General features: G+C 37.3%; 1 long non-coding RNA gene across 2 annotated transcripts; it reads left to right on the top strand.

Moving 5' to 3' along the window:
• The first annotated feature begins 818 nt into the window (after positions 1 to 818).
• On the top strand, positions 819 to 7,490 carry LOC123280231 (uncharacterized). Of its 2 annotated transcripts, XR_011497448.1 has the most exons (4): positions 819 to 941; positions 1,246 to 1,351; positions 2,020 to 2,112; positions 6,481 to 7,489. It is a non-coding gene; the product is annotated as an uncharacterized lncRNA (long non-coding RNA). The 2 variants fall into 2 exon arrangements; XR_006518981.2 differs by lacking the exon at positions 819 to 941 and having other exon boundaries at positions 1,212 to 1,351; positions 6,481 to 7,490.
• Positions 7,491 to 7,855: the final 365 nt, after the last annotated feature.

The following is a 7,855-nucleotide window of genomic DNA, read 5'->3' as shown; positions in this document are numbered from 1 at the left end:
AGGGATGATTCTGGGTCAAGAGATGACAGGGAATGTTTTGGGATGCTCACCAGTGACTTTTTTTTTATTTCACTTCTGTCTCTCTCTCCTTCTACCCTCCTCCTTTTTTTCCGCAACTATTTATTCAGCATCTATTTTGAGTTAGGGGATTGATATGTAATAACATTCAAATAAAGGAACTTGCTTTAATTAAGAAGAACTCCGTGATTGGGATAATGTATCTTTATATTCAAAGATACTAACATTTTTTTCTGTTTTTTTCATTACTTGTCCTTACCCCCAGATATCATTATTTTATTTCACAAGCCCATAATTCCAAATATTAACTGGCATTATCTGTTTCTGAAAACTTTCATAGCCAGCTTCCATATTATTCATTTACTTTCAGTTCTCTGGATGAAATATTTTTTCTGATATTCACCTCCTAGAAAATAGACTAACTCCCTCACTCTCAAAGATGTTCTTTTAGGTCCACCCATCCCAAGCAATTCCTACATGTAGCATTAACATCAACACAGAAAACACCAATAGAACTCATTTAGCTAAAGATGTATTTAATTTAACAAATAAAATATTTTTACCTTCTACTAAAAAAAAGAAAACTAACACATCCTCTATTTAAAATAGATGAACTGCTCTTATATGGTTAAAACTGAGCACTCATTTTAAATTATATAGCTTTAACATCTATAGTACTTGGGAGCAGAAAGGAAATAGTGATTCTGATATTGGAGACAATATATAGAAAAAAGTTAAGGATAAAAATCTAAGGAGGAAAATTGGTGTATTTGTATTTACTCATTTTTTTTTTTTTCCAGAAATACAATGTGGAGTTCCCTCTGAGCTTTGGAAGTAGTTTGGAGATAAAAGGGAGCTTTAATCATTCATATTGCACCCTCTGGAGAGGTCATTTCTCTTATGTGACTGCACAATAAATGAAGGTGCATATTCTGGACATCTGTTGCCAGCTTGACTTTTTTTTCTTCCTTAGCTTAGGTGTCTAGACAGCATTAGCTTCTGTGGATTAAAATGGAATTTTTCACTTCTGTAATATAGAGATATTTTCTCTTGTGACTCTGACCTCAGATCTTTCCTTTATTGTTCCAAGCCACAGCCATAGATTTAGTCCTAAGGAGGTCTCCCTTTCCTGGCATTAGTAGCTATGGGATAGATGACAGTGTGCTGTGACTTTTTAATGCCAACAGCCACTATCTTCTCTGTGCTATTGTACATTTTTCTTTTAAGAAGTAGTGCAGCTCTGAAGACTCCTGGAGATCTTGGCAAGCTTTTCCATCAACTGCATCAACCAACAAGTGTTGCTACGTCAAGGAAGAAAGGTATGCAGATACAGGTGAGTTTCCTTATAAGCTGTTGCAAAATATATAGAGAGAATTTTCTTGATTCAGTTAAGACGTCTGAGGCATCTGTGTATTTCAATATGAGATTCCTTGCTCTTCTGATACACGGTTCTTCCACTGGTGGGAGGACAATCTTAGAATCTAAAATACTCCCTCTATGCATAGTCTGCTTTGCTTATCTGCCTTTTTGGAGTCTAATTTTCACCATTCACTGTCCTTGAGCAAGCCCCAGAAACTGAGAGGCTCAGATTCTTGTTTGGAATAGGATAATAATAATATTTGTTTCATATGAAATCAAGATGATCATATTTTATGTGAAAATTATAATGAGCTTTAACACAATGTAACTTTTTATTAACTCTATCAGATGTGCTCAAACTTTAAATTTTCTCTGCTGATGATAGTTCCTCTAGATAGGGCTCAACTTAGCTATTATATTTGGTTAGTAATTTCTAGATTTTTTGCTGAAATTTGTTCCTCTTTTCTTCAAAAGTTGGAGACACCTCTATTTACAACTTTGTCATTCATTTTTAAAAGTGATAACCTGTGGAACAAAGGCTACAGTGGATAATGAGAGAATAACTAAAGATTTTTAAAAATCCCCTGAAGGCTCAAAAGATTAGAATCATTATGAATCCAATATTCCTTTCCTTGTTCGCAGAGGCGGGGAACAGACAACAAGAACAACAATGATGGCATCAGTGACAACAAAAACAGGATGACATTATCTTTCAGGCATTGCAGACACATCTGAGTAAGCTATATGCCACTTTCTTGGGAAGTTCAATCATTTGTGAACACCCTACATCAAGTGAAAAAAATTTTCACTTGTTTCTAGAAAAACTGTCAAGTTGCCTAGAAAGAGGGGGGAAATGGTAAGTCTTTTAGGATAAAAAATCAAGTATAGCATGTACCTAAAAATAGCAACACAGTGGAGTGGTGGAAAGAAGGACGGAAAAGAAAACAAACACGCTACTTCCAAAGCTTGGAAGAAATTCTTGTCTCTTTCTTCACCATGTGCTGGCAGTCTTTACTTTTCCTTCACCACGTTTGACACATAATTATCTAGTCACTTATAATTAATTGGAGTAATTTGTCCTTTGTCCCCACCAAAGGGCAAACTTCATGAGAGTATGGATTGTGTTTGCTTACACACTGTACCATCTCTTTGTCACAGTGTGAAATGCACAGTTGGAGGATATCCAGTAAATATTTGTTGACTAAATTTCTGCCTGACTGATATGGTTGTTTGGGAGATCAAAAGAGACATGCATAGGAAAGTCCTTTGTAAACAGTAAATTAGTGATAGCTTGATAACTTTATTTGTACTGTGTATGTGGGTAGGAACAAATGAAAAAATAAACTGAGGCTAATGCCTTAAAGAAATGTGAACATTACATGCTAAACCTTGGTTTAAACATGAGAAGATATATTCAAAGATTTGGAAGTGTATTATGATTTCAAGTTTAACAGCACTTTTTTCTTTAAGACAACAAATTCAAAGTGCATATTGCCCAGTGATGTTATTTTAATTATCTGCATGTTTTTGCCTCATTCCTCCATAGGTAGAGCTGTTTTTCTGCTTTTACTTAGTCTTGACGCACTTGGCTAAAGATGAACAAAAACCTTACTGTGTACCTACAGAGATCAGGATTACTTTTAACGGATTGCTCTTTTTGAAATGGGAAATAAAGAGACATGAAGCAAAATCCGAAAAGAAGCAATTTAGGGCAAAGTTAGGATTGCTTTATTTCCCTAATTCAGATACCTAAAGTAGGTAGTCCTCAGAGAAGTAAAACAAGTTGACTATCACGTAGTATGTCTTATGCCTACAATATCGGTCCAGAAATATTAACAGTATAGGCTTTTCACAGTGGTTGAGGCTCATAAGCTATTTGCTTATTGTATCAAAACTGTAATCCAAACACTTGGAGACTTATTATGAAAGAGAAAATATGAACTCTATTCTTTCTTTTTTATCTCAACTTTTAAAAAATATTACAATATTTTTTGCAATTTTTCTCTCAGACCAAATCAGGAGGTATTAGACATCACGTAGAATAGACACTCACCTTATCTGGGAATCTGGGTGAAATTTTATATCTTTGGGTTGCCAAACAAACCAGCTTTGATATTTGTCCTTTGGAGCAAAGAGGCCTACTTCAAAGTCTGTTTCTAGGCTTATGTTCCACGATGTTCATTCTTGCCAGTGAGTTGTACCACAAGCTAGCTGGCAGTACAAGGCCTAGGATGGCCCTCATCCTCAAAGGGTAAGGAAAAGGGGAAAAGGACATTTGGGCTGTGCATATAAAAGTGGACCATATTCTGGTCTGGAATGTTAACGTAGAATGAAAAAACCAGCATCTTCTCATCCAGTTGCTGAGGGCAACCACAGTCTTTTTTCCGTACTGAAGCTGTTCTATGAAGAAATAACATATATTAACTAATTAGTCCTTCTAATTTTTTTGCATGTAACAGGATGGATAAGTCACAAAAATGTAATATAGATAAAACAGGCCAAAGAAAGCCCGTAAAGAGATTAAATCAATTTTATTAAGTTTAAATAGAGAAAAACTAAATTTAATACTTAATTCACACCTATGTTGTAAATCTACAAAAGAAAGCAAACAGTTCCTATAGACACCAAGATAGGAGGTACCTCTAGTTGGGAGGGAAGGACTAGGTCAGGAAGGGACACACGTGGAGCTTCTAGGATGCTGTCAATCTTTCATTTCTTGACCTGCATGTTGGTTACATGGGCATTTGTTATATAATCACTAATTAAACTATACATTTACGCTTTATGCATTTGTCTATATATTTGTGACCACATAAGAAAGCTTAATAATTGATTGGCATATCAATTTAGAGTTTTTGTTTAATGATTTAAAAAATTCACCACTCAAAAATGAAAAGAAGTGACATAAAATTCTAGTCAATAAGTGAAATCCGTTCAACATAATAATTAACTACATAGAGACATACATGTCTGCACTTACACAGGTTTTAGAGATGAGAGGAAGAGCAAATACTTATGGGTGGTTAATTCCTCTATTCCCAAGTGTCTATTTGAATCCATTGATTTATTTTTTCCCCAATTTTATTGAGATATAATTGAAATAATACACTGTATAAATTTAAGGTGCACAACATAATAATTGGTTATAAACCCACTAATTTAGTTGGTTGCTGAGGAGTGGGCTGGAAAATACTTGAGCCTTTGTGGTAATGGTTGGGTTCAGACTTTTACAGATGTGGAGAATATACTGATGAGTAACAGTGACAGAAAGAGGGAGAGAGAAAGAGAATCATTCTAAAATACCCAGTTTATCATTGCATTTTGGGCCTTGAGACCTGAGAATAAAACGGGCTGCCTACTATTGTATATATAGTATAGTATTGATATTCCAGTGACCATGTTTCTTTCACCTATTGGCTTAGTCTAACATGCGTGTACACACACACGTATATATATATATAATTAAGTCATATGTCTTGTTTATTTATAGGAAACCCATTGGAAAAGGAGAGACAGGCAATCTTGATGTTAGTAAAGCTTGTAAGAAGCTAAAATTTTATTGATTTCCAATGTGAAGGATCCTGATTTGTGTAATTTAGAGCTGTAACTATTCAGGGTTTGTAGTTACGAATTCATCTATAAAAGTTTTATAGAAGAAAATGCTTCATCTGTATATTCCCAAAGCATAACTGATGTTACCCATTGACAGTCAGAAAAAGTGAGCCAAAGCAAGGAGGTGATTTTTTCCCCAAGGGAAAGCTAGTGTTTGTCACCACCAGGAATATTGCTAAACAAAATTTCCAATGAATCAGAGTTGACCATTCACATTTTCCTAGCAACCTTCTGCTCTACCATTACATGCATCTATTAGATACCCAGACTTCTTTGTTGGTCTCAGTTGCTCACAATCTCCTTCAAAATATTTCTAACATTTTACCTCAAAACTCTCATTTCTCAAACTTTAAATTTTTATGTTATTATATGATTAGAAAAACTCATTGTCAGGTGTAAGGGACCAATAATTAACTTTTTCATTGTCCCTGCCTCAGTTTCCTTAGTTTCTTACTGTTAGGCCTACCATTTGCCCTGCACTTATCCCACTTATTTCACCTCTTACCCTACTCATCTTAGGAAAAATTCAGACATGAAAAAAGGATTACAAGGTGTGTTAAGCTGACCTGCATCTAAATCTTGTAGGTAGTAATTTTTAAACTATGTTCCATAGAATATTAATATCCATCGATATATCAGTAGATATTCTCCAAAGTGAAAAAAGTGTTAAAAGTAAAATTAGTCAAATGCGCAGTGACGTATTAAAATGTATATAGGTAAATAAAAATTTCCAGAAGCACTTATTAAAATCACTTGAGACTCCGGAATTAGGCAATTAGGCGGACTACAGCTTGAAAGTTATTGGAGAATTTTGATTTATCCTCCCACTTATGATAATCTTTTTTTTTAAAGATTGGAACCTGAGCTAACAACTGTTGCCAATCTTCTTTTTTTTCAGTTGCTTTTTCTCCCCAAATTCCCCCAGTACATAGTTGTACATTTTAGTTGTGGATCCCTCTAGTTGTGGCATGTGGGATGCTGCCTCAACATGGCCTGATGAGCCGTGCCACATCCGTGCCCAGGATCCGAACTGGCGAAACCCTGGGCTGCCGAAGGGGAGCGAGCGCACTTAACCACTCGGCCACGGGGCCAGGCTCCTATGATCATCTTTATGTTGCCCTACTCTTGGCCATTGGATCTAATCCGAATTCTGAATTCTTAGAAAATCCAACCCACAACTGACCAAGGGTGGGTACGTTACATTTGCCTGTGATTTTTTAAAATTGGAAGTGAGAGAGTCAGTCCTTTACAAGTGGTGATTACAGTTGCCTGAAGCTCAAGAGCAATTGGTGGCCATTGTTCCTCACTTTGTAGAAAAATCAGGTTTGCAACGGAATAACGTACACAGGGTGGACAGATGTAGAGAGTCCTGACAGCACGGAAGATCCTCGTTCCATGAGTTTCTGAGATGGCTGCATGTTTGCACTTTATCAAGTGGGTTATTAATCTCTCTTGGATTGTAAGAGCCAATAAATTTCTCACTTTCCATAGGATGGGTTTCTGCCGGGAGCCGCCCACCAGTCAGCTAAGCCTCTACCCAAGGGCAAGGTCCGGAAGAGAGATGAGGGAACGCACGGCGGACCCTCAGAAGATGGCGGTCGGCCGCTCCTGATCCTACTTATGCTACTAATCTTAGCAGTATTGCTCTTGCTGTTCTTTTTCTGTACATGGGGTTATTTTGGGGAAAATCTCTCCAAGCAGAGGAAAGAAGCTGGTGTAACCTGGCCTTCTAGGGAGGGTTCAGGGGAAAAACAGCCTGAAGGGAAAAAACATTCGGACCCCCTCCTGGAAGGGCGGTAATGGAGCTTGGACAGCCCTCGAGGAGGAAGCCTTCTAATAATCAGCATCTAAGGAGAGCATTCCCTCCTCAGGTCCTTCTAGGAGGTAGATGTTATCCTAGGCCTGGTAGGACAGAAGGTAAATGGTGGCACCCATCCAGGGGCAGAGGCATACAAAAACTACCCCTTCCTAAGGCAACTCACGATCCTGATAAAGTTGCAGAAAAATATCATAGTATATTGACACAGGGAAATTGGGATTATGGTGAGGATTGGGAACCCTACAATACAGTTAATGGTAAAAGAGAAACCCCAAGCACTGTGCCCGTGTGGCTTGCGATCAGACGGAGCTGGGGGCCTGTATGTATTTTGGTCCCCTTACACTTTGCAATACTTCTGCTTTCATTATTATCGGAGTAAAGATAGAGGCTTAGGGCCATTCGACTCATGGGGAACTAAGTCTAGACATTACACCCCGTTTTGTAATCAGTCTTAAACATCTAGACGCCTAGTAGATATACAGAAAAGGTCAATATCTGTAATTAACAAAGGTTGCTTGCTTCTCACAGACATACTGTGCTAATGTTGTAACAAGATATGCTTATGTACCCATTTTGTTTGCCAAAATTATGTACTGAGACAATTCCATGAAATCATAAGCGCGTGACCTGGACCCTATATAAGTGCTTGAATGCTTTGAATAAATCAGACTTGGAAACCTCACTTCCAGTCTCACCGTAACTTCTTTTTTCTCCGAGGCCGTTCATCCCTCAGGAACCCTACCGGCTGGAGCTGGACTCCGGCAGGTTTCTGTCCCTTGTGGTAAAATTTCTTGACTAATTCATATAGCTAGCTAGCCTGAAAAGTGCAAGAATTTTGAACCATTCTCTTCTGTTTTTCAAATCAAGAATCTGTATTCTCTTTGCGGAAAATAAAAATTATACTCCTGATTTTTCTTTCTTCTCCTCCCTTCTTTTTTAATGACCTAGATGACTTAGTGGCTAGTTCAGCCCTACGCTGGGAGTTATTTAAAGGATGCATTTCCTCCTTTTCTGACAATTTTCATCTATCGATGCTACTCTTCACAG

This window comes from Equus asinus, chromosome 23, assembly GCF_041296235.1.
Source record: "Equus asinus isolate D_3611 breed Donkey chromosome 23, EquAss-T2T_v2, whole genome shotgun sequence".
Lineage (NCBI taxonomy): Eukaryota > Metazoa > Chordata > Mammalia > Perissodactyla > Equidae > Equus > Equus asinus.
This window is presented reverse-complemented; position numbering and strand designations above follow the sequence as displayed.